Source organism: Aquarana catesbeiana, linkage group LG05 (assembly GCF_042186555.1).
Source record: "Aquarana catesbeiana isolate 2022-GZ linkage group LG05, ASM4218655v1, whole genome shotgun sequence".
Taxonomy (NCBI): Eukaryota; Metazoa; Chordata; class Amphibia; order Anura; family Ranidae; genus Aquarana; species Aquarana catesbeiana.
The window spans coordinates 218,403,413-218,431,374 of NC_133328.1; the positions used below are offsets into that span (position 1 = coordinate 218,403,413).

The following is a 27,962-nucleotide window of genomic DNA, read 5'->3' on the forward strand; positions in this document are numbered from 1 at the left end:
AAAAAAATACACATTCACAAGTAAACTCATGCAAAGCAACCCTTACTGCTCCTATTTAGCACTGCCTGTGTGTGACAGTCACTGTGTATAAAAATCTCCTCCTCGATTACTACCATTTGCCCTTAAACCAAAAATGGAATAAAACTAGTGCAATTTGTGTAGCCAGGTTGAGCTATAATCAATTCCTTTCTCCAGAGCTCTTTATTTACATTGGCTTTTCTCCCTGTTCTATCCTTCACCCACACAATCCCTTTTATATACAGCGAAGCTGATCAGTCTCTGGTCCTACCTGCACACACCGTCCTCTGTATGATGTGTCAGTCCTCACCGTCCATCACACTTCAATAGGCAGCTCCTCTATCCCCCGACTAGGAGCTATACACTCATTCTGCTTCCTGGTCTGAGTCACGTGGTGTGCACAACATCAATCCCAGCATGCTCTGCTCCTCTCCTCATCGTTCAGTTTACGTCAGACACAAGAGTCTGTCTCCTCAGGTAAAAGACAACCAGCAACATGACAGATTCTATGGAAATGGTATAAACAAAATCGCGATATATATATAGCCTGTACACACGTTTATATGACTTTTGTGAAAATTTAATAAAATAGTTTAACCACTAAAGCCCCGGAAGGTTTTACCCCTTTAATGACCAGGCTATGTTTATCGATACGGCACTGCGTTACTTTAACTGACAATTGTGCGACACTGTACCTAAACAAAATTGACGTTCTTTTTTTTCCCCCCACAAATAGAGCTTTCTTTTGGTGGCATTTGAAAACCTCTGCAGTTTTTATTTTTGGCGCTATAAACAAAAAAAACGACCAATTTTGAGAAAAAAAAAAAAACAATATTTTTTACTTTCTGCTATAAAACACATCCAGTAAAAAATCTAATTTCTTCATCAATTTGGGCCAATATGTCTTCTGCTACATATTTTTGGTAAAAAAAAATCCCAATAAGCGTATATTGATTGGTTTGCGCAAAAGTTTTCGCGTCTACAAACTATGGGTTATTTTTATGGCATTTTTATTTTTACTAGTAATGGCGGCGATCAGTCCTGGATTGGCCATAGGGCAAACTGGGCACTTGCCCGGTGGGCTGGGGCCGCAAGTCCTTGCGGGGTCCAAGGCAGCTGGACTGCCCTTTTGAACCCACGCCGCTTACCCGGCCTCTCCGCAGCTGAAGGGGGGGGAGCTAGCTGAGACACCTTCGGCCCCTGTGTAACCTGGATAGGAAGAGCAGTGGGGGTGGCTGCATATAGAAGAATCATTCTCTCCATCTTCCTCCTGTAGCCTCTGAAAGCCTGTGAATGGGAGAGAAGCAGGCATTCAGAGACTGCAGGAGGAAGATGGAGAGAATGACTCTTCTATATGCAGCCACCCCCACTGTGCCTCCTATCCTGCTTATTTCTGCTGCCCCCCCTGTGCTCTCCGCCCTACCCATACTCTTTGCCCCCTCTCCACCTCCCCCCTGGCTCTCAGTCTCCCCCATGCTCCCCACCTCCCCCCATGCTCTCCACTGCCCTCATGTGCTCTCCACATCCCCCCTGTGCTCTCCACCCCCCCCCATGCTCTCCGCTGCCCCCCCTGTGCTCTCCACATCCCCTGGCTCTCAGCCTCTCCCCCCCGTGCTCTCCAGCCTCCCCCCTGGCTCTCAGCCTCCACGTGCTCTCCACCTCCCCCATGCTCTCCGCTGCCCCCCTGTGCTCTCCACATCCCTCCATGCTCTGCTACCCCAGTGCTCTTCACCTCCCTCCTGGCTCTCAGTCTCCCCTTGCTCTCCACCTCCCCCTTGGCTCTCAGCCTCCCCGTGTTCTCCACCTCCCCCTGGCTCTCAGCCTCCCCGTGCTCTCCACATCCCCCCATGCTCTCTGCTGCCACCATGTGCTCTCCACCTCCCCTGGCTCTCAGCCTCTCCCCCAGTGCTCTTCGCATTCCCCCCCAGTGCTCTCCACCTCCCCCCTGGCTCTCAGCCTCCACGTGCTCTCCGCTGCCCCCTGTGCTCTCCACATCACTCCATGCTCTTTGCTGCCCCCTGTTCTCTTCACCTCCCTCCTGGCTCTCATCCTCCCCCTGCTCTCCACCTCCCCCCTGGCTCTCAGCCTCCCCTGTGCTCTCCACATCCCCCATGCTCTCCGCTGCCCCCATGTGCTCTCCACCTCCTCCCTGGCTCTCAGCCTTCCCCGTGCTCTCCACCTCCCCCATGCTCTCCGCTGCCCCCCTGTGCTCTCCACCTCCCCCCCTGGATCTCAGCCTCCCCCCGTGCTCCCTACTTCCCCGATGCTCCCTACCTCTCCACATCCCTCCATGTTCTCCGCTTCCCCCTTGTGCTCTTCACCTCCCACCTGGCTCTCCGCCTACCCCCACGCTCTCCGCTGCCCCCCTGTGCTCTCCACATCCCTCCATGCTCTCCACTGCCCCCCTGTGCTCTCCACATCCCTCCATGCTCTCCGCTGCTCCCTGTGCTCTCCACATCCCTCCGTGCTCTCTGCTGCCCCCCTGTGCTCTTCACCTCCCTTCTGGCTCTCAGCCTCCCCAGTACTCTCCACCTCCCCCATGCTCTTTGCTGCCCCCCTGTGCTCTCCACCTCCCCCCATACTCTCTGCCTCTTCCCCAGTGCTCTCTAGCCCCCTCCGTGCTCTTTGCGTCCCTCCCAGTGCTCTCAGCCTCCATGTGCTCTCCACCTTCCCCCATGCTCTCCGCTGCTCCCCCTGTGCTCTTCACCTCCCTCCTGGCTCTCAGCTTCCCCTGTGCTCTCCACCTCCCCCCATGCTCTACGCTGCCCCCTTTGCTCTCTACATCCCTCCATGCTCTCTGCTGTCCCCCTGTGCTCCTCACCTCCCTCCTGGCTATCAGCCTCCCCCGTGCTCTCCACCTCCCCCATGCTCTCCGCTGCCCCATGTGCTCTCGACCTTCCCCCCTATGCTCTCCACCTCCCCCCCTGTGCTCTCCACCTCCCCCCCTGTGCTCTCCACATCCCTCCATGCTCTCTAGTGCCCCCCTGTGCTCCTCACCTCCCTCCTGGCTCTCAGCCCCCCCCCCGTGCTTTCCACCTCCCCCCATGCTTTCCACATCCCCCCATGCTCTCCGCTGCCCCCATGTGCTCTCCACCTTCCCCATGCTCTCTGCTGCCCCCCTGTGCTCTTTACCTCCCACCTGGCTCTCAGCCTCCCCTGTGATCTCCACTGCCCCATGTGCTCTCCACATCCCTCCATGCTCTCCGCTGCCCCCCTGTGCTCTTCACCTCTCTCCTGGCTCTCAGCCTCCCCTGTGCTCTCCACCCCCCCCATGCTCTCCACTGCCCCCCCTGTGCTCTCCACATCCCTCCATGTTCCCTGCTGCCCCCTGTGCTCTTCACCTCCCTCCTGGCTCTCATCTTTCCCCATGCTCTCCGCCTCCCCCCCAGTGCTCTTCGCCTCCCCCCCAGTGCTCTCAAGCCCCCCCCCCCAGTGTTGTCCACCTCCCCCTGTGCTCTTCGCTTCCCGTGTGCTCTCCTGCCCCACTCTGTGCTCTCCTGCCCTCCCTGTGCACTTTGCCTCCCCCAGTACTGTCTGCCTCCCCCCTTGTACTCTCCGGCCCCCCTGTGCTCTCCTCTTCTCCTCTTCCTCCCTGTGTTCTCTGCCTCTCCACTGTGCTCTCGCCCCACCCTATGTTCTCAAGGTTCCTCCCTGTGCTCTCCATCCCCCCAATGCTCTTTCCCGGTCCCCCTCGCCCATCCCCCCCTCTGCCGGGTTCCCCCCTCCCCTCTCCCGGGGGATGAGTTAGGGTGGAGAGTGGGGAAGGGGCCGTTAACATGTCATGGGCTGCTCAGTCCAAAATGCCCGGGCCTATTTTTCACCTCAGTCCGGGCCTGGTGGTGACCAGCGATTTTTAGCACGACTGTGACATTGCAGCAGACAAATTGGACACTAAGTGACACTTTTTGGGGACCAGTGGCACTAATACAGTGATCAATGCTAAAAAAATGCACTGAGACTGCATAAATGACACTGGCAGGGAAGGGGTTAACATCAGGGGCGATCAAAGGGTTATGTGTGCTCCTAGGAAGTGCTTTCTAACTATGTGGGGGATGGACTGACTGGAGGAAGAGAGAGATCTGTGTTCCTGCTTAGCAGGAACACAAGATCCTAGTAGGGGTCCTAGTAGATGACAGGTTCAGAATATTGGCCTTCCTTTTAAAAAGGGGAATAACTCCAGAGATAAAACGATAAATCTCCCACTCTACAAGACTCTGGTCCAGCCGCACCTGGAGTATGCTGTCCATTTCTGGGCACCAATCCTCAGGAAGGATGTACTGGAACTAGAGAGAGTCCAGATAAAGGGCAACAAAGCTAATAAAGGGACTGGAGGATCGCAGTAATGAGGAATAGTTACAAGCACTGAACTTATTCTCTCTGGAGAATAGACGCTTAAAAGGGGATATGATTTCAATGTACAAATACCGTACTGGTGACCCCACAATAGGGATAAACCTTTCCGCGCAGGAGTTTTTTTCCTCTCCTGCCAGCAGTTTCAGGTCGGTTTGCAGGCGCTATTTTTAGCACAATAGCGCCTACAAACCGCCCCAGTGTCAAAGGTGCCTAAGAGCAGTAAAGCTGTGGAATTCTCTTCCACAAGCAGTGGTATCAGCGGGGAGCATTGATAATTTAAAAAAACTATTATATAGACACCTGAACGACCACAACATACAGGGATATACAATGTAATACTGACATAAAAGCACACACACAGGTTCGACTTTATGGACTTGTGTTTTTACCGGTTTTACCCCCTTACTGACCAGAGCACTTTTTAAAATTTGGCACTGTGTCGCTTTAACTGCTAATTGCGCAGTCATGCAATGTTTTACCCAAAGGAAATTTGCATCCTTTTTAGATATAGAGCTTTTTTTGATGGTATTTGATTGCCTGTGCCATTTTTATTGTTTGTGATATAAAAGGAAAAAGACGAAAATTTTGAAAAAAACGAATGATATTTTCTACTTTTTGTTATTAAAAAAATCCAATAAACTCAGTTTTAGTCATACATTTAGGCCAAAATGTATTTAGCCACATGTCTTTGGTAAAAAAAAATGTCAATAAGCGTATATTTTTTGGTTTGCGCAATAACATCTACAAACTAGGGTACATTTTCTGGAATTTACACAGCTTTTAGTTTATGACTAAAATGGCAGGGCAGTACAAACCCCCCCAAATGAACCCATTTTGGAAAGTAGACACCCCAAAGAAATTGCTGAGAGGCATGTTGAGCCCATTGAATATTTAATTTTTTTGTCCCAAGTGATTGAATAATGACAAAAAAAAAAAATAAAAATTTACAAAAAGTTGTCACTAAATGATATATTGCTCACACATGCCATGATTATACGTGGAATTGTACCCAAAAATACATTTTGCTGCTTCTCCTGAGTAAAATGCCATAAAATGCCAAGATGGCACAACCCCCCCCCCCCCAAATGACCCCATTTTGGAAATTAGAGACCCCAAGCTATTTGCTGAGAGGCATGTTGAGTCCATGGAATATTTTATATTTTGCCACAAGTTGCGGGAAATTTAAAAACTTTTTTTTTTGCACAAAGTTGTCACTAAATGATATATTGCTGACACATGCCATGGGCATATGTGGAATTACACCCCAAAATACATTCTGCCGCTTCTCCTGAGTATGGGGATACCACATGTGTGGGACTTTTTGGGAGCCTATCCGCGTACGGGGCCCCCAAAAACTAAGCACAGCCTTCAGGATTTCTAAGGGTGTAAATTTTTGATTTCACTCCTCACTACCTATCATGGTTTTGAAGACCATAAAATGCCAAGATGGCAACCCCCCCCCCCCCAAATGACCCCATTTTGGAAAGTAGACACCCCAAGCTATTTGCTGAGAGGCATGTTGAGTCCATGGAATATTTTATATTTTGCCACAAGTTGCAGGAAAATTACAAACTTTTTTTGCACAAAGTTATCACTAAATGATTTATTGCTCAAACATGCCATGGGCATATGTGGAATTACACGAATCCCCGTACTCAGGAGAAGCAACAGAATGTATTTTGGGGTGTAATTTCACACATTCCCATGGCATGTTTGAGCAATATATCATTTAGTGACAACTTTGTGCAAAAAAAAAAAAAAAAATGTCTTTTTCCCGCAACTTGTGTCACAATATAAAATATTTCATGGACTTGACATGCCTCTCAGCAAATAGCTTGGAGTGTCTACTTTCCAAAATGGGGTCATTTGGGGGTTTTGAACTGTCCTGGCATTTTATGCACAACATTTAGAAGCTTATGTCACACATCATCCACTCTTCTAACCACTTGAAGACAAAGCACTTTCTGACACTTTTTGTTTACATGAAAAAAAAAAAAATTTTTTCCAAGAAAATTACTTTGAACCCCCAAACATTATAGATTTTTTTAAAGCAAAGGCCCTACAGATTAAAATGGTAGGTGTTTCATTTTTTTTTTTCGCACAGTATTTGCGCAGCGATTTTTCAAACGCATTTTTGGGGGGAAAAAAACACACTTTTTAAAATTTTAATGCACTAAAACACACTATATTGCCCAAATGTTTGATGAAATAAAAAAGATGGTCTTAAGCTGAGTACATGGATACCAAACACGACATGCTTTAAAATTGCGCACAAACGTGCAGTGGCGACAAACTACATACATTTTTAAAAGCCTTTACAGGTTACCACTTTAGATTTACAGGGGAGGTCTACTGCTAGAATTACTGCCCTCAATCTGACCTTCGCGGTGATACCCCACATGCATGGTGCAATTGCTGTTTACATTTGACGCCAGACCGACGCTTGCGTTTGCCTTTGTGCGAGAGCAGGGGAGGGCAGGGGTGCTTTATTTTATTATTTTTTTTTAATTATTTTTTTTGCTCTTTTATCTTATTTTTAACCACTTGACAACTGGGCACTTAAACCCCCTTCCTAACCAGACCAATTTTCAGCTTTTGGTGCTCTCACATTTTGAATGACAATTACTCAGTCATGCAACACTGTATCTATATGAAATTTTTGTCCTTTTTCTCACACAAATGGAGCTTTCTTTTGGTGGTATTTAATCACCGCTGGGTTCTTTATTTTTTGCGCCGTAAAAGAAAAAAAGACCGAAAAATCTGTAAAAAAATACATTTTTCTTCATTTCTGTTATAATATTTTGCAAATTAGTAATTTTTCTTCATATATTTTGGCCAAAATTTATACCGCTACATATCTTTGGTAAAATTAACCCAATTTGTTGGATATTATTTGGTCTTTGTGAAAGTTATAGCGTCCAAAAGCTATGGTGCGAATATCTAAAAATTGATCACACCTGAAGTACTGACGGCCTATCTAATTTCTTGAGACCCTAACATTCCAGAAAAGTACAAATACCCCCCAAATGACCCCTTTTTGGAAAGAAGACATTCCAAGGTATTTAGAAAGATGCATGGTGAGTTTTTTGAAGTTGTCATTTTTTCCCACAATTCTTTGCAAAATCAAGGTTTTTTTTTTACTTTTTTTTTTCCCACAAAATTGTCATATTAGCAGGTTATTTCTCACACACCGCATATGCATACCACAAATTACACCCCAAAACACATTCTGCTATTACTCCCAAGTACGGCGATACCACATGTGTGAGACTTTTACACAGCGAGGCCCAACATGCAGGGGAGCACCTTCAGGTGTTCTGGAGCACCCAGGCCAATTCTGACATTTCTCTCCTACATGTAAAAATCATCATTTATTAGCTAGAAAATTACATAGAACCCCAAAACATTATATATGTTTTTTTAGCAAAGACCCTAGAGAATACAATGGCGGTTGTTGCAACTTTTTATCTCGCACGGTATTTGCGCAGCAATTTTTTTAACGCGTTTTTTTTGGAAAAAAAACTGTTTTGTGCTTTACAAAAACCAAAACAGTAAAGTTAGCCTAATGTTTTTGCATAATGTGAAAGATGAAGTTATGCCGAGTAAATAGATACCCAACATGTCACCTTTCAAAATTGCACGCGCTTGTGGAATGGCGCCAAACTTTGCTACTCAAAAATCCCCATAGGCGACGCTTTAAAATTTTTTACTGGTTACATGTTTTGAGTTACAGAGGAGGTCTAGGGCCAAAATTATTACTCTCGCTCTACCGATCGCAGCGATACCTCACATGTGTGGTTTGAACGCCGTTTTCATATGTGGGCGGGACTTACGTATGCATTCACTTCTGCATGCGAGCACGCAGGGACAGGGGCGCTTTAAAAAAATTTTTTTTTTTTTTATTGTTCATTTTACTTTATTTATTTTAGTTTGATGCTTTTTTCCAAAAAAAAAAAATTTTTGACCACTTTTATTCCTATTACAAGGAATATAAACATCCTTGTAATAGGAATATGGCATGACAGGTCCTCTTTCAGTGAGATATGGGGTCAATAAGACCCCACATCTCACCTCTAGGCTGGGAAGCCTGAAATAAAAAAAAAAAAAAAAAAAACGATCCTGGCTTCGATCGTAGCGGTGAGTCGGTAGAAGCGCGGGAGGGGGGGACATCCCCTCTCGCCTCCCGTAAGAATGATCAAGCAGTGGAACAGCCGCTATGATCATTCTTATGGTGTAGGGAATCGCCGGCTGAAAAAGCTGATATCTGAATGATGCCTGTAGCTGCAGGCATTATTCAGATATCCCCGCACAAAGTCAAGGACGTTGTATGACGGCCGGCGGGCGGGAAGTGGTTAAAACGCTTTTTTTTTTTTTTTAACACAAAGTTGTCCATTTATACAATATTTCTACCACATAACATGTACATACCAAAAATGACACCCCAAAATAGATTCTCCTGCTCCTCCTGAGTACGGCGATACCACATGTGTGAGACTTCCACAGCCTGGCGGCCACATACAGAGGGCGAGTACAGCTGAGCATGGCTCAGCATGGCGGGGTATGGCGGGGTATTGCGGGGTATGGCGGGGTATTGCGGGGTATGGCGGAGTATGGCGGGGTATGGCGGGGTATGGCGGGGTGTTGCGGAGTATGGCGGGGGCATGGCAGAGTATGGCGGGGGCATGGCAGAGTATGGCGGGGGCATGGCAGAGTATGGCGGGGGCATGGCAGAGTATGGCGGGGGCATGGCAGAGTATGGCGGGGGCATGGCAGAGTATGGCGGGGGCATGGCAGAGTATGGCGGGGGCATGGCAGAGTATGGCGGGGGCATGGCAGAGTATGGCGGGGGCATGGCAGAGTATGGCGGGGGTATTGCACAGCATTACAGAGTATTGTGGGGGCATTGCAGAGTATTGCACAGCATTGCAGAGTATTGTGGGGGCATTGCAGAGTATTGCACAGCATTGCAGAGTATTGTGGGGGCATTGCAGAGTATTGCACAGCATTGCAGAGTATTGTGGGGGCATTGCAGAGTATTGTAGGGGTATTGCAGAGTATTGCACAGCATTGCAGAGTATTGTGGGGGTATTGCAGAGTATTGCACAGCATTGCAGAGTATTGTGGGGGTATTGCAGAGTATTGCACAGCATTGCAGGCCATTGCAGAGTAGTGAGGGATGGCTGAGCATGGATGGATGGATGGTTGGATGTCTCTGTGCAGCGCTATGGGCACTACACATACAGCCCACAGCGCTGCAGACATCCATCCATCCCCCTCCCCGCTCACTGTGTACCGATCGGTACACAGGAGGGGAGGAGAGGAACCGGCGTCATCAGATGACGCCGGTCTGTTTACATGTGTTCGCGCCGTCATTAGACGGCGCGATCACATGGTAAACGGCCGCGATCAGCGGCCATTTACCGGAATCCATGATGCACCGGGTCCGGTCATGGATGTGTTCGGGTGCGCGCCCCAGGGGGCGCGCGAGAGGGGAATTCTGGGAGGACGTCATAGTACGCCCTCCCAGAGTTATCCAACCGCCCTGCAGCCGTCATTCGGCTATGGGCCGGTTGGTAAGTGGTTAAACTGTTCTTTTAAAAAAAAATGCATAATTTTTATTGTTATCTCAGGGAATGTAAATATCCCTTATGATTGCAATAGGTAGTGACAGGTACTCTTTTTTGAAAAAATTGGGGTCTGTTAGACCCTTGATCTCTCCTCTGCCCTCAAAGCATCTGACCACACCAAGATCGGTGTAATAAAATGCTTTCCCAATTTCCCAATGGCGCTGTTTACATCTGAAATCATGAAAGTCATGAAATGCTCGTAGCTTCCGGTTTCTTAGGCCATAGAGATGATTGGAGCCATTCTGGTCTCTGATAAGCTCTATGGTCAGCTGGCAAAACCACCGGCTGCATTCTCAGGTTCCCTGTTGGGACAGGAGAGCCAGAGAAAACCATGGAAGACGGTGGGGGGAGGGACATTCCTTCTTACTGCTTGTAAAAGCAGTCTAGAGGCTAATTAGCTGCTAGGATTGCTTTTACATGAAAGCTGACCGCTGGCTGAAAAGAATGATACCAAGATGATACCTAAACCCACAGGCATCATCCTGGTATAACCACTCAAAGTCCAGCAACAGTACGTTGCTGGTCCTTGTTGGGCATATATTGTAATCTTTTTTTTCATGCAGCCTGTGGGCTGCATGAAAAAAAGAGATTGATCGGTGGGTATGCCCACCATTAGAATACCTCCCTTCATCCACCCACTTCTAATGCACCATTTTGTTTTTAACTGTGGTGGTGGAATCACCTCCTACAGCGCTGGAGTCACAGCTTTATGTATCGTGGGAGTGGTTTGATTGACATCTGAGTATGATGTCACTTCCTGTTTCTCTCTCTCTCTCTCTCTCTCTCTCTCTCTCTCTCTCTCTCTCGAGAGAGAGAGAGAGAGAGAGAGAGAGAGAGAGAGAGAGAGAGAGAGAGAGAGAGAGAGAGAGAGAGAGAGAGAGAGAGAGAGAGAGAAACAGGAAGTATGAGAAGAACGGAGCTCTCCACAGGAGACACCGCTGGAGAGGACAACACATAACAAGGTAAGTAACGTGGGGAGGGGGGTTTGGTGGTGACACACACTGCTGCAATTTGGGGACACATACTACTGCAATTTGGTGACACTGCTGCAATTTGGGGACACATACTGCTGCAATTTGGGGACACATACTGCTGCAATTTGGTGACTCTGCTGCAATTTGGGGACACATACTGCTGCAATATGGGGACACATACTGCTGCAATTTGGTGACTCTGCAATTTGGGGACACATGCTGCTGCAATTTGGGGACACATGCTGCTGCAATTTGGGGACACGTGCTGCTGCAATTTGGGGACACGTGCTGCTGCAATTTGGGGACACGTGCTGCTGCAATTTGGGGACACGTGCTGCTGCAATTTGGGGACACGTGCTGCTGCAATTTGGGGACACGTGCTGCTGCAATTTGGGGACACGTGCTGCTGCAATTTGGGGACACGTGCTGCTGCAATTTGGTGGTGACACGTGCTGCTGCAATTTGGTGGTGACACGTGCTGCTGCAATTTGGTGGTGACACGTGCTGCTGCAATTTGGTGGTGACACGTGCTGCTGCAATTTGGTGGTGACACGTGCTGCTGCAATTTGGTGGTGACACGTGCTGCTGCAATTTGGTGGTGACACAGGCTGCATTTTATGTGACACAGGCTGCATGTAAGGAGGGACTCCGCTGGGGGCACCTGATGTAAGGAGGGACTCCGCTGGGGACACCTGATGGCATCTGGTGGCAGGCAACATGGCTAGTGACACGCTCGGGGCTCCCACTGATTCTACATTATGGTGAGTTGAATGATTTCATTTTATATTACAATGTAATAATAGAAATAATGTGCTTCAATCATCTTGACACCATAACAACCATGGTGCCGGGATGATTGAAGTGCTAACACCAGGTGTTTGGAGTATCTTTATCTGCTGATTGTTAAACTTTATAGAATACACATATTTCTATTGTTGTGTAGGATCTGGGCCTGCTTTCCCTCCATCCCTCTCCCTCTCCCTCCATCCCTCGTTCAACTCAGACACTAACCACACCACCTTAGAGCCATGCCCACTATTTCGCTGAAACCACGCTCATTTTCACCAAGTGGGAGGGGTCAAAAAGGAAGTGCGGGGCCTGCCTCCCCTATCCTAAAACTTCACCAGCCGCCACTGGTCAAGATAAATAAATCAGTGCTGCAGCTGAATGGCCTAAAAAATATAGGCCGAAGCATGAGGGCATCCGCCCCAAAAGTTAGGAGCAAATCACTCCTCCACCCCTGCTGCCCCCATGCTTCGGCATTTATGCTAATTGTTTTAACTCCGGTGGTGAAATCACCTCCGACAGCACTGGAATCACAGCTTTATGTATCGTGGGAGCAAACGCTGTTTCTGTCAAGATAAATAAATCCACTGCGCTGCAACTGAATGGTGTACCTGCTAAGCAAATGATGGTTAACAATAAAATAAAGTAACATTACAGTATAACAATAAGACATACCATACCTGCAAAGCAAATACAAAAATAACATAGCAAAAAATAAAAAAATTTTTAACGCAATCTGTGCCTAAAATATATATATATGCCGAAGCATGGGGGTATCCGCCCGCAAAAGTTAGGAGAAAATCGCTCCTCCACCCCTGCTGCCCCCATGCTTCAGCATATATGCTCTTTTTTTTAACTGTGGTGGTGAAATCACCTCCTACAGTGCTGGAGTCACGGCTTTATGTATCGTGGGAGCAAACGCTGTTGCTGTCAAGATAAATAAATCCGCACTGCAGTATAAAAAAAATTACATACCTGAAAAGCAAACATGATAAAACATAATAACAAATAAACATTGCAGAATAGAATACAGTAAAAAAGAGCAGAACAATAGAGAGGGAATAGAGAGAGAGAGAGAGAGAGAGAGAACAATAAAACGACAACTATTTGTTTTTTTTGTATTTTATCATTTTTTGTGTTTTTTTTTTTTTACACTTTTTTTTTGTAACTGTAATGCCCTGTACACACAGTCGGATTTTCCGACAGAAAAAGTGCGATCGGATTGTGTTGTCGGAAATTCTGATCGTGTGTGGGCTCCATCGGACTTTTTCCGTCAGATTTTCTGACACACAAAGTTTGAGAGCAGGATATAAAATTTTCCGACAACATCCGATCGTTTAAATTCCGATCGTGTGTACACAAATCCGACGCACAAAGTGCCACGCATGCTCAGAATAAATTAAGAGACGAAAGCTATTGGCTACTGCCCCGTTTATAGTCCCGACGTACGCGTTTTACGTCACCGCGTTCAGAACGATCGGATTTTCCGACAACTTTGTGCGACCATGTGTATGCAAGACAAGTTTGAGCCAACATCCGTTGGAAAAAATCCATGGATTTTGTTGTCGGAATGTCCGATCAATGTCCGATCGTGTGTACAGGGCAATACTGTTGTAACTGTAACGGTTCCAGGTTCAGGTCTCTCAAAATGCGATGGCATCTTGGGAGACCCTGTGAAAGTGTGCCTAGTCTGTGCAATGCTGTACCCTAAGTTAAAACTCAACTAGTGTATGGTAGCGCTCAAAACATTCACCAATGCAAAGACCAGGATTGTCAGGACAGGAGGGACAATAATAGCGGGTGTCACGCCTATATCCGCGCTTGCTGCAGACACGACATCTTCTTTGGGGGGCTTGTTGGGTAGGGGTACTCCGGAGGACATACAGAAAATGCCTCTCATGCAGCCGGCTTACTGCATTTGGATTGGGAAGGTGAGGTGGAGCACCGTCTGGAAACAGAAGGGCTCTGACGATCTCTTCCTGGAATTTAAGGAAGGACCCAGTCCGTCCTGAAGCTCTGTATAGCATATGAGCGTTCAGCAAAGCCAATTGAAATAAATAAACAGACAATTTTTTGTATCAGTGTCTGGCCTTACGTGCAACTAGGTACGGCACCAACAACTGGTCCTAGAGGTCCACCCCTCCCATATTAAGGTTATATTCGTGGACACAGAGGGCTTTCTCCACAACACCAGTTGCCGTAGGAATTTCGACCGTCATGTCTGCATGAAGGGAGGTAAGAACGAAAACATTCTTATTATCTCTCCACTTCACAGCGAGCAAATTATTACACTTGAAGCAGGCTCTCTCCCTCAGCCTAAGACGGGAATCTACAAGCCGCTGGGGAAAGCCCCGGCGATTAGGTCGCACTGTGCCACATGCTCCAATCTGATGATCAAACAAGTGACTAAAAAGTGGCACGCTTGTGTAATAATTGTCCACGTACAAGTGGTAGCCCTTTCCGAATAAGGGTGACACCAAGTCCCACACAATCTTACCAGCGCTCCCTATGTAATCTGGGCAGTTCGGTGGCTCTATGTGGCTATCTTTTCCCTCGTAAACCATAAAACTACAAGCCCTGTAAGCCCTATGGCCCTGTCACAGAGCTTATACATCTTGACCCCGTATCTGGCATGCTTGCTGGGAAGATACTGTTTGAAAGACAAGGGGCCAGAAAACTTAATCAGGGACTCATCAACGCAGACAACTTGATGGGGAGTAAACAAGTCTGCAAAACGTTGGTTGAAGTGGTTTACGAGGGGCCGAATTTTGTAGAGCTGATCGTATCCAGGGTCTCCGAGGATGACAGAGTTCATTGTTGTTGAAATGCATGAACCGCAAGATCTGCTCATGTCGTGCCCTGGTCATGGAGGCAGAAAACACAGGCATATGGTGAATTGGGTCAGTGGACCAATTTGACTGCAACTCACTCTTTTTAGTTATGTCCATGAGGAGGGATAGGCCCAGAAAGATCTTAAATTCGGAAACCGTAATTGGTTTCCAATCTCTGGCAAGGGAGGACTGGGGATTAGTGGCGATGTGTTGACCAGCATACAAATTGTTTTGGTCCACAATAGATCTATAGAGATCATCTGTGAAAAACAGCGAATAAAAATCAAGTGACATAAAATCAACTGTTTCCACCTGAATGCCGGGTTGGCCAATGAATGGGGGAAGTACGGGTGCTGCAGAAGTGGTGGGTTCCCAATTAGGATTGGCGAATGCAGCAGGAAGGGCACTATGGGCTTGACTGGCCTGTGTTTGTCATCTTCTTGGTGGCAGCGGGACGCTACTTGTGCTTGCCACCTCGCCAGCTTGAATTGCACTTATGGGACTCGCCACGCCACCACGTGTTACTGCAGTGCTGGTTTGACTATGACCAGGGTGTACTAGGCAGCTGGTGCTTGCCAGTTCACCAGAAGGAATAGCGGCACTAGTACTTCTCTGCTCCATACGAGAGCCCTGTGGTTCTTGCACCTCAACAGCAGAAGAAGATCGGGGTCTGGTACGCCTGACCTTGGCAGGGACCACAACTCCATCGTCAGAGCTACCTGTCATGGAGCCGCTGTCGTCTACAGGATCGTATTCTGAGCCTGAATCTGACAGATGAGTGACTTCCTCTTCACTATCTGTCATGCTCAGAAACGTGTAGGCTTCTTCACTACTGTACCTTCGATTTGCCATTTTGGGCTCTAAATTTAGTGGTACAGTAGTGAGACTCACAGGTAAAAAAGCTCCTGACTGTTAGCGACTGATTCAAATGCTACCAAAAAAACTGTTAGAGATCGCATGGATCAGGCCTGACTCTGCGAACACTGCAGTGTGTGTGTGTTGTGTTTTGTAAGTGACAGTGATCGATCGATACTGCACTTGGGTGGGCTGGGCTGGGCTGGGCGGAGGGGCAAAACGCAGGTGCTAGCAGGTATCTGGGCTGATCCCACTAACACTGCGTTTTTGGGAACCCTAAACTGCTGGGGGACGCTAGTATAGATCTGATCAGATCAGATATTGATCCGTTCAGATACTATACCACTAAAGGAGGTGTATGCTACGTGCGTGGGTGTTAGTGGTACTGGCACTAACCTGACGCTGCCTGGGGCGACGCAGACCCTATCTGACCCTAAAACCTAACTGATATCACCTGCCGGGCGATCAGAGGGTTAAATCTTTATTAGGTAATAAACGGCGGGTGCCCTGACACTATAAAAAACAAACTAGGGGGCGTGGCCAAGATGGCGCTGTAGGTGGACGTCTGGATCGAGAGCTCCGCTATGATTCTGGACTATATTTCTCCTCCGACCGAGAACGGACCTGAATTGCGGCTCAAAACAGCTACATAAAAAAAGGAAGATTAAGGTCTGGTGTGACCCCTCTGACACCTCCATCCCTAATAGTGCACAAAAAAACAAGAAAAATAGCCCTGGGACTTTAGATGAGGTGAGAGAGGTTTAGCCAATGTCCACAGCGAACACTGAGACAAAATCAATTTATTCATTTCAAAATGTTATGTAACGGAGCGGTAACAACAATGATTGTGAGTTACCAGGCATAATAGCCAATGTACACAACACAGCTGAACGTAAATATACAAAGATTTATTACAAATGTTTATACATCAATGAGCAACAATAAAACTTGAAAGTTGCTGGGTCAGTAAATACACATACAAAATAGGATGATAAAATGTACATACATGTGGACAGGGAAGTATGTAAACATAATGCAGACATCAATAATACCCAGCATGTACCGGCATAAAACAAGCATCAATAAAGCCCTATGCATTTCGCGAGACCCTGCTCGCTTCTTCAGGGGCGGATGCATGAATGTTGTATCTGCAATGTAAGTAATAAGATCAATAAATGTATGTGGTTGGTAAATGGGGGCAGATGGAATGATTGGCAAGAGAGGCCTGATGCAGAGACCTCATACTTACCGAAGTCTGAGATGAATCGCCAAACGCTGGATATCAGGATGGCAGCAGTGTGATGCATCCAGCTCGGGAGCTGAGGAGGCGGAACAAAACAAAGGCCACAATAGGGGAACATCCGGAGGATCAGCACGGTCTGGATAGGGGTATTTCTCACTGCGGTCTCCACTTAGCCCCTTAAAATTGTGTCTGGAAAATGTCTGCAAGGATGCATATATATCAGAGGGCATCATAAATGCAAAATGAGCTTATTGTATAGGGTTCTAAGCTTTAATTTATATATACATAAAGATGTAAGTAAGTGAATTAAGCTTATAAGAGTATCTTGGTATGAACAAACTAACTGAGATTTGGAATATAGTAAATGCATGGTTATAAAACTGGTATGAGCAGAGAGACTACGGGGCAATGTAGAATGATATAGTATTACATGTGTATAAAAACAATGTAACAGACCCAATAGATGTCAGGAAAGTAAAAAAGTTGTACCTCAATGGAGTGAAAAACATCCAATGGTTGTCAGTTTGTTCTTAGAGATGTGACCGCTCTATCCAATCGCCAAGTAGTGAATCAGAATCCCAGCCGTGATGAACGTCCAAATATACCCACAAGACCCCGAAGGCTACGCCCCCAGCGTCATGTACGGGCGGTGACGCATGGGCGTCCAAAAGACACCCACCATCAAAGGAGGGTGCACAAATGCAACAACCACCCAACCGTCCGGGATGACCCACACAGCCCACACCTGAGTTACCTCAGGGAGACGTCAGTGTATGGGCGTGGAAAACATGGCGCCGATGTGCAGGTGGCCACCCCCGTCAACAGACAGGAGAGGACAGCAAGAGATCAGGAACAGAGCTCCCCTATGCACATCGCAGCCCCCGAGCTGGATGGAAACCACTGCCACAAAAGACAAACAGCGATAAAGGGGAACAGCTCAGCCCAGCAAGGCCCCCTGGGAGCAGTATGCAAATATAACTGGCCAAAGGGTGATAATACACTAGATGTAATATGGACAAAGGCTAATGGTAACAACAGACCAGTGTGTGGGCTGAATGGGTGTCTTTCACCCGGGTTCAATCAAAAAAAGGAAGATTAAGGTCTGGTGTGACCCCTCTGACACCTCCATCCCTAATAGTGCACAAAAAAACAAGAAAAATAGCCCTGGGACTTTAGATGAGGTGAGAGAGGTTTAGCCAATGTCCACAGCGAACACTGAGACAAAATCAATTTTAATAATTTCAAAATGTTATGTAACGGAGCGGTAACAACAATGATTGTGAGTTACCAGGCATAATAGCCAATGTACACAACACAGCTGAACGTAAATATACAAAGATTTATTACAAATGTTTATACATCAATGAGCAACAATAAAACTTGAAAGTTGCTGGGTCAGTAAATACACATACAAAATAAGATGATAAAATGTACATACATGTGGACAGGGAAGTATGTAAACATAATGCAGACATCAATAATACCCAGCATGTACCGGCATAAAACAAGCATCAATAAAGCCCTATGCATTTTGCGAGACCCTGCTCGCTTCTTCAGGGGCGGATGCATGAATGTTGTATCTGCAATGTAAGTAATAAGATCAATAAATGTATGTGGTTGGTAAATGGGGGCAGATGGAATGATTGGCAAGAGAGGCCTGATGCAGAGACCTCATACTTACCGAAGTCTGAGATGAATCGCCAAATGCTGGATATCAAGAAGGCAGGGGTAAGAGGCTTAAATTTCCTCCTGTACCAGAGGAATCGGCGCCGGCCTGTGCTGACAGCTTGGAGACACGGACACGCTCCTTCAGCAGCATGGCGTCACAGGCGGAGCAGGCAGAGCAGCTCTCCTCTCCCCAGCCTGGCTTAGCTCATGTCCTGGCAGCTATAGCGAACTGTCAGACATCCATCACCGCCCTGACTACTAAAGTGGACGCTGTACAATTAGATGTAGGACTTACTAGGCAGGACATGGACAAAATAAGAACCAGGCTAACTACTGCTGAGCAGCACCTGGGCCATGTGGAGGATACTGTGGAGAGTCATGGAACTGACCGTGCCCTGCATACTAAAATAAGGGCACTTGAATACAAATCTGAGGACGCTGAAAATAGAAATAGGAGGAATAACCTCCGCATTGTTGGTTTGGCAGAGGGAGCTGAGGGTCAGCATCCGACTGAATTTGTAGAGGAGTTGCTCCGTACCCTCCTGCCAGTGGCCCAGTTCTTACCCTTCTATGCTGTGGAGGGGGCCCACCGCATCCCACCCAAGCCAGGACCCCCAGGTGCCCCACCTCGCACATTAATCCTCAAATTCCTGAACTTCAGGGACAGAGACAAGGTTCTCAGGGCAGCTAGAGTGAAGGGTGAATTGCTGTATCAGAATAACAAACTCCTCATCTTTCCTGATTACTCAGGTGAAACCCAAAAGCTGAGACGCTCCTTTGACCATGTTAAAGCAGCCCTGCGTACCAAAGGTATCCGCTACAGTATCCTGTTCCCCGCAAGTCTGAAGGTTCCAAGACGGCGAGGCCACCAGATTTTTCACCTCTTCCCGTGATGCATCTGCATGGCTGGAATCGCTCCCCCCGCATCGCTGAGTCAGGATGTCCTGTATCCGGCGGTCTACCTCCCCTGCAAGCAGCGGGATAGCTGCATCACCTTACAAGTGAGTTCTTGCTCGCACCTGTTGTGCCATAGTTTGACTGTAATTTTGCAACGTTTTAAGCACTGTGCCCCTGGTAAGACCGGGTGATATCTGACTGCAAACCTACCATTCTCTCAGGAACTAACTGTACCCTAACTGTTGTTACCAGCAACTACTTCACTGCCTCAATGGGAGGTGCCAAGGTAGTATTCCTATCTTGTTTGCACACGGCTGCCTAACCACTGTAACTGTAGTGTGAACTGATACATGCTCTGTAATTCATCTGGTCCTACTGTCAACCCACTGGCGGACTCTAGTGGCGGTTCCTTGTTTTGCAGGAATACATTCCAGCACCTTTCCTGCTGCACCATGGATGATACCTACCACCTGACTCATTCACCGCTCGTTGTGCACTGTGACATACTGGGAAAGGTGTTACTAGGCACCTCCCTGCTGTTTCGGGGCCTATGCACCTGTCGACTTTTTCACTTTGCTTGTATATTTTTTTATACTTACTTGTGCCAATGTGTAGCAATAGACTTTTTCCATCGATTTCTATCCTCCCAGTTAGTACACTTTCGGATAAAGCCCTAAACAATTATGTTTTTCCTTACTATTTTTCCGTTTTCCTTTTGGCGGTGGAGCTTCTCACCGCTAAATGTGGTCAGACTAACTCCACTAAGAGACTGTGCCCACTGGTCCACACTCCCTGACATTGGATGTTTCATGTTTTGGGATCCAGGCATTCCTTGGTTGGGGCGGGGGATGCAGGGTGGGGGGGGGATAAGGGGTTAATGTTATGTTTGTTGACTGATTTTTACATAGGTGCTTTGCATTGTCTATATTCCCTTACCTTTGACACTGAACTGCATGTGGTGGTGGACCACTCGCGGTCGGGGTTGGGATGCTGCCCCCACGAGCAAGTCCTCCTCACACCAAACCCAGCCCGGATCCCCAATGGCTGAGTTTACAATAATCTCCTGGAAAGTTCGGGGTTTCAATGCAGCGGTAAAGCGATCCCTGGTATTCCGTTTTCTACAGAAATACAACCCGCAGATCTGTATCCTTCAGGAGACACATCTGCAGGGTAACAAAACTGTCTCCCTTAAAAGAGCCTGGGTGGGCCTAAATTACCATTCCACTTTCTCAACCTATGCTCGTGGGTTCAGTATCCTAGTTAGGAAAACTTTGCCATTCCAGCTCCTTGAGGTCAAAACTGATAAAGAGGGGAGATTTATTGTAATTCATGCTACTGTATATGACAAAAATGTGGTGTTAGTTGGGATCTATGTTCCTCCGCCAGCCTCAGCCCAAATCCTCCATGAGATCATGCAGATTGTGGTTCAATTTGAGACGTCACTAATCTCTCTTCTGGGTGACTTCAACATGGTCCCCTCTGCGGAGCTGGACAGGCTGCACTCATCGGCTCGTGGTTCCCTGGACCTCAGGCAGTGGGACGATATATATGCCCTTACTGACGTCTGGAGACACATGTACCCGACGCTGAGAGAATATACATGCCATTCCGCCTCACATAAAACACTATCCAGAAGTGACTTGGTGTATGCCTCTAGCTGTGCTCTACAATATGTTCGGGACCTGACTGTGCTTCCCAGGGGCATATCCGATCATGCCCCCTTATGTCTATCGCTAGCTCTCACCATCCCCCCTGGAACCCGTCTATGGCGGCTGTCCAGATTCTGGGCAAATGATGAGAGGTTGCAGGAGCCCCTTACTGCATCTATCTGTAACTATTGGGCCGACAACTCTGACACTACTACCCCGCCTGTCCTTTGGGATTCCTTTAAGGCCTGGGCCAGGGGGGAATTCTTAACTAATATCTCCCGCCTTAAGCAAGAGTCTATCCGTTCCTTGGAAGAGCTTGAGACGAAGGCCACTGAATTAGAGGCTGAGTTTGTCGCTGCCCCAGGAGATGAGCGGTATAAGACATGGCAACGGGCTCTCCGGAGTCTCTCCACTGCCAGGGTGGCCCAGACTGATAAGGCCCTCCTATACTCGGCTCAGCGAGTCTTTGAATATGGTGGGAAAACGGGAAACTCCTGGCCTGGCTGGCCAAGTGTAATGTACCATCTACTCCCATAGGCTCTATCAGAGATGGCCATGGCCAACTGCTCAATACGCCAGATGGTATCAACAGTCGTTTTAGAGAATATTTTGAAGAGGTATATACCTCCTGAGCCAACTTTTCTGTAGATGCCCTCTCCTCCTTCCTGGATTCACTAGTTATCCCTGTACTGTCAGACGAGGCTTGAGAGGGTCTGGAGGCAGATATTACCCTTGAGGAAGTTCAGGTTGCGATGGGACAACTCCAGGGGGGGAAGGCTCCTGGGGCGGATGGATTGCTGTCCGAGTTTTACTCCAATTTTTCCGAACTATTGGCCCCTAAATTGACCTCACTTCTCACAAAATTTGCTACTTTAAAGGCCCTTCCCGACTCGATGAACGAGGCTATAGAGGTGTTGGTTCCCAAGCCGGGCAAGGATCTGCTTGATTGTGCATCATATAAACCTATATCCTTGTTGAATGTAGATGCCAAGATCTTTGCTAAGGTCTTGGCCGTCCGTCTATCCCAAGTTATTGATGACCTAATTGGAATAGACCTAACTGGGTTTATGCCGGGCAAAGGGACTGACATAAACATTAGGCGCCTCTTCCTCAACCTCACTATCCCACATGACAATTCAGGTACCAGAGTCATTGCCTCCCTTGATGCCGAGAAGGCATTTGACTCCGTTGAGTGGACCTACTTATGGGAAGTTTTACACCAATTTGGGTTTGGCCCCAAGTTCATTCACGGCATTCAATTACTATACCGGACACTTAGGGCTAGAATTCGAACGAATAACTGGCTATCGGATCTGTTTAACCTATTTTGGGGTATGAGACAGGGATGCCCGCTCTCTCCCAGCCTGTTTGCCCTGGCTCTGGAGCCCCTGGCAATCTCGATCAGGAGTGCACCGGATGTCCTGGGCCTGCGGGTGAGAAAGATGGAGGAGCAACTGTCCCTGTATGCTGGCAACGCATTACTATATTTAAATGACACCGGTCCCTCACTCTTAGCGGCCCTATGTATCTTTGATGACTTTGGGGGTTTCTCAGGTATTAAAATTAACTGGACTAAATCGGTACTATTCCCCATCATCGATGGTGCCTCCTCTGGGGCTCCCTCGTCCCCACTGAAATGGGTTGAGGAGTTCAGATACCTCGGGGTCTTAATTACCAAAAATCCCTCTGAATATGTAGAAAAGAACCTGACACCTGTCATGACTATGCTACGCACAAAATGCTGGGCTTGGATGAACATGCCGCTTAACCTCCTGGGCCGTATTAATCTCCTTAAGATGATGATGTCACCTAAGTTCAATTATCTGTTTAGAAACTGTCCTGTGTGGGTCCCCATCTCATTCTTTAGGGAGATCGATCGTTGTGTTGGCTCCTTTATTTGGAGTGGCATAGTCCCCAGATTGGCACGCTCCACTCTTTGGCTGCCTGCTCGGTTTGGGGGCCTGGCCCTCCCTAACTTTCTATTATACTTCTGGGCTGCGATGCTGGTCACGGTCCATTGGTGGTTTCGGGGTTCCAGGTCCAATGCCACAGTGTGCCTAGAGGCAAATTTCCTGGGATCAATGGCTGACCTTCTAAATTTTTCCTATAGAGGCCCAGGTGCGTATACTGGGATCCCTGAGCCTACACGTGTGACATGGAGGGTGTGGGTGGCTGCTAGGAGACGCTATTTACAACCTGGACAATGGTCCCCGGCACATCCATTTTGGGTAAATCCTGTTTTACTGCATTTCCACACTATTCCAGACCCTCAGGTATGGGCACGCTTTGATATCACAACCTTAAACCAGATTATGCCCCAGGGTGAGTTGATGCCTCTCTCAGACATGATGACTAAATTTCAACTACCTCAGTGGATGCGATTCCGGTACCTGCAACTTAAGCACGCAGCTAAGGCCCAGTTCCCTCACAAACCTCTCCTACAGGCTGATCCCACTGAAGAACTCCTAACCCCTGGTGACCTTTCCAAACCCCTCTCCACATTATACGCAGCCCTCCTTGGTAAAGACTCCCCCAAGATGGAGAAGTTGTGGGAAATGTGGCATAGGGATATACCAGCATTAGACAAGGAGGGATGGGAAGAATGTCTCGAATACGGCCCTAAGTTGGTCATAGCATCTAAGGATAAACTAATCCAGGTCAAGTTCCTCCACAGGATATATTATACTCCCCAAAAACTTCATCGCATATTCCCAGATAGAGACCCTATATGCCCTAAATGTAAAACTCAAATTGGTACCTTCTTTCATATGTTTTGGGAGTGCCCAATCATAGCCACCTATTGGACAGTGGTCTTTAATGCCATTAATACGAGGCTACAATTATCCATACAAGCCCTACCGGAGCTTGCCCTATTGGGGGTTCATGATAATGAACAACGCTCTCCTCATCTAAAACAGGGGTCAGGAACCTTTTTGGCCGAGAGAGCCATGAACGTCACATATTTTAAAATGTAATTCCGTGAGAGCCATACAATATGTTTAAAACTAAATACAAGTAAATGTGTGCATTTTATGTAAGACCAACACTTTTAAAGTACAATAAGTCTATGAATTCTTTTTAATAACGTTGTTATGCTGTTGCTAACCAATGATAAATAAAGTACTTCTTACCATTAATGCGACTTCTGGTGCTGCATGGTTTTGCTGATGGCTTTGTAGTCTGGTTGATACGTGGTGAGGACATCTCCCCACTGTAATATCCACATCTCCCCACTGTAATATCAACATCTCCCCACATCTCCCTCACTGTAATATCCATATCCCCCCACTGTAATAGCCACATCTCCCCACATCTCCCCCACTGTAATATCCACATCTCCCCCACTGTAATATCCACATCTCCCCACTGTAATATCCATATCTCCCCACATCTCCCCCACTGTTATATCCACATCTCCCCACATCTCCCCCACTGTAATATCCACATTTCCCCCACTGTAATATCCACATCTCCCCCCATTGTAATATTCACATCTCCCCCATTGTAATATCCACATCTCCCCCACTGTAATATTCACATCTCCCCACATCTCCCCCACTGTAATATCCAGATCTCCCCCACTGTAATATCCAGATCTCCCCCACTGTAATATCCACATCTCCCCCCACTATAATATCCACATCTCCCCCACTGTAATAGCCACATCTCCCGCACTGTTATATCCACATCTCCCCCCACTGTATTATCCACATCTCCCCCCACTGTAATATCCACATCTTCCCCCACTGTAATATCCACATCTCCCCCCCACTGTAATATCCACATCTCCCCCCACTGTAATATCCACATCTCCCCCACTGTAATATCCACATCTCCCCTACGATTGTCTGCTTGCTTACCACACAAGCAGGCAGATCCACGAGCAGTCGAGGCAGGTGATGATGACGTCAGCGCGCCGCTCACCTATGCCGCCACCGGGTGTACCAAGATGGCCACCGCTCCGGAGCTAGGCCGAAGCTGCGGCCTTTCCTATGGGCTCAATCCATGGATCGGCACACCACGCGATCCGCGGATTGAGAGGCGAGAGCCAGATGCGGCCATCAAAAGAGCCACGTCTGGCTAGTGAGCCATAGGTTCTTGACCCCTGATCTAAAATTTCTTATTTCATATCTTTTATTCTATGCCAAAAAAGAGATCCTCCTAAAATCGATTAGCATTTCCCCCCATCCCTTTCCGCCCTTGCAAAGCACAGATCGAGGCCGCTTTACCCATGTAAAGAATCACATATATGAATAGGGCCTGTCCATGGAAATATGAGAAGGTGTGGACTCTGTGGATATCCTCCTAATACTATGGGTACTGTATCTAATTGGTGCTGTGGGGCGGGATGGGTAGATGTGTGAAGGAATGTGATGTAGATAATAATAATAATCTGAAAATGTCTATTTTCTTATGTGCATACATATTTTTCTCCTTACTCATTATATAAGTATTACAGGTTTGCTCTGTTCCTATATTTTCTCAAGATGGCGGGTACCCCCTACATCCCACACATCGAAAGAATGCGGAACTGAAGATAAAACCAGGGACAGCCAAACCTCATTATGAAGATTCTCCATCTTCTTTTCTATCATAACCAATGAGATGTACCTATTAGACTGACATAGCAATGACGTATTTTTGTGTATAAAACATTAGCACCGCCTTGAATAAATCCGAAGTGTAAGAAGTAATCCTGTTGTGAGCGTGTCTCAGAGAGTTTTACTTTTATATGCATGCATATCCACACTTTCCAATTAGAGACAGCAGCAGATAACCTTGAGCTCGATTGAAGCTCTTAATCTTAACCTTAACAGCTGGTGCCAAAACCCGGGAGCTTCAGGCTACAGTCAAAGCCAGACCGCGATAACGATTTGAGCGGCTAAACTGATAAGATAAGAGAGGGGGTCTTTGCGCAGCCCTAACAGTACGGTAAGTTTTTTATATTCTTACCACTGTACGACTTTCTTGTCTTTTGGTTGACCGCTGGATTCTGTCGGTATGCTGAGACTTTCTTAGAGGCAGGAATCCTTACCTCGCCTGAGGCTGTTTTAATGAACCTGCCAATGGGTTTCTGCTGACTGTATTTGTTCACTGTCTGACATTCTTTGGGCTGTGGAACTCAGCAGGCTGAAAGTGCTGCATGTGTGTGTGTGTGCTCTCTTCCCCAGACGAGCTGTCGGCCTCTGGGATGAGGTGTTTCCTTGTAGCAGACGGTTATAGACGGGTTACTCGAGGTTTGTAGGACCTCTGAGGGTTGTCTCAGCTGCTGGTTTTGCAGTCTGAAAGTGTTACAGATGTCTCACCCCCAGACGAGCTGTCGGCCTCTGGGGGGAGGTGTAACAACGTCTATAAATGGGGTTTAGGGGAGTTGTCTGCCCCTGTGGCTTATCTTAGCCTGCTGAAATTTTGCAGTTCGAAGAGTGGCAGGTGTAATGTCCTGTCCTGAGTGTATTTGTGGTTTACTGCTTGCTATACACGAGAGGGGTTAGAGACTGGTGAAGGTCGGAGGGCGGGGTGCCCGGGGGATCTGTTGGGTCGCGGGCCCTACTACCCCTGACGTGTTTGTTCTTGTTCTGAGATTAACCGTACATTACAGGGCTATAGCAGACAGTAGCAGTGAGGAGCACAGCGTTATGTGCCCCCACCCAAGGAATTTGTTGATAAGGAGCAGTGAGAAAGAATATTAACCCATTAGTTGTCCATATTCTCCTCTCAAGCCGTTAGCCGAGAAACAGAGAGAGAGAGAGAGAGAGAGAGAGAGAGAAAGGAATGTTAAAATGTGATATTGTGAAGAATGTGATATTGTGAAGAGGAGAGAAGATGTTGAAATAGTTAACAAAGTTGAACGAAGTGGCGAAAGTTATGTTGCTAAAGAAACAAGGAAAAAAATCCTGTGTGATAAAGAAAAATGGATAAAAGGAAGTTAAGAAAGATGGCAATTGTACTATATTATGTATCGCAGAATTGATGATATGTGAACCACCGCGCTATGTTGGAACTTGAAACAAAAGGAGGGGAGGGACAGCACTGCCCTCCGCCTGACAACCACTCCCTTCTCACCACCCCAGCCCAAGCACAACCCACTGTGACAACTCAGCCCGGCGGCCATCTTAGTGCACCCATGCCTTCACTTTCTACCCAACCCAGTGCACTTCCTGCCGGCTGCCATCTTGGTACACCCAGTAGGCTCAAACACAGCCGATACCCAGTCCTTCCTGTTTTAAACCAGGATGGTTTATACCACACATCTGTCTTCTCCAAGACGGAAGCATCACATTCACAGGCTGGATATGTTAATGATGATGAAGCGTCTGAGTGGGAAGACCAACAACAGGCAGCAAGGCCACCCGCTGATTTAACCCCCAATCCGGCTCCGGACTCACAGTTCCGAGAGGATCTCAAACACATGCTGGCAACCCCCGCCCCAACAACAGTCTCGGTTACCAGAAGGGGCACCGGTGATGTATGTCGCTTTTACTCCATCACAAACAGCGACCTTAGTGACAAGTCTGCCTGACCCAGAGAGGCAGCCAATGCCCTTCTACCGCAGGATAGTGCAGATAAAAGAAATTTACTCAGCTGCCTGGAGAGACTTGATCAGCCTATGCCAAATCAAAGCAGGACATGTCTTTTGGCCGGTCATGCAGGCGGCCTTCAATGATGCCTGCCTGACAAGTGCCACTTCCTACACCTCAGGCGTGGAGTTCTGTGCACAACTCCACGACTGGACAAAGGAGAAATTGACAGATCAGACCACCACAATCCAAGATATTACCCAAGATAAAGGGGAGTCTGAAGAAGTATCATGCTAGACTCGTACAGGCTTTTGATGATCTGAGTTTCTCCCACTATGAAAAGACACACACACGTTTCCTGCGTGGGAGTGGATGGGGTGCCCCGCTCCAGTCCATTTGCTGAGCCACTCCAAGTGGGGACATTTCCTGATTTGCTTGCCAGATTCGTGCTGTCCTTTACATGTCCCTTGAATCTACTAGGAGCTGATGTGTTGTCCAGACTACAGGCCTCAATCATGTACACGCCTGAAGGGGGAATGAAGT

General features: G+C 47.5%; 1 protein-coding gene and 1 long non-coding RNA gene across 4 annotated transcripts in view; one reads left to right on the forward strand and one right to left on the reverse strand.

The window, feature by feature from the left end:
- The window catches only part of AVL9 (AVL9 cell migration associated), a 141,626-nt gene extending 141,188 nt beyond the window's left edge, over positions 1–438 (reverse strand). The window contains exon 1 of the mRNA XM_073630560.1: positions 290–438. The gene's annotated coding sequence lies outside the window, so the exon portion shown is untranslated. The remainder of the gene's footprint in view (positions 1–289) is intronic.
- Positions 1–27,610, forward strand: LOC141144658 (uncharacterized). Of its 3 annotated transcripts, none has more exons than XR_012244433.1 (4): positions 1–495; positions 11,601–11,733; positions 19,106–19,356; positions 25,361–27,610. It is a non-coding gene; the product is annotated as an uncharacterized lncRNA (long non-coding RNA). The 3 variants fall into 3 exon arrangements; XR_012244435.1 differs by having other exon boundaries at positions 25,389–27,610; XR_012244434.1 differs by having other exon boundaries at positions 443–535.
- The last annotated feature ends 352 nt before the right edge of the window (positions 27,611–27,962 follow it).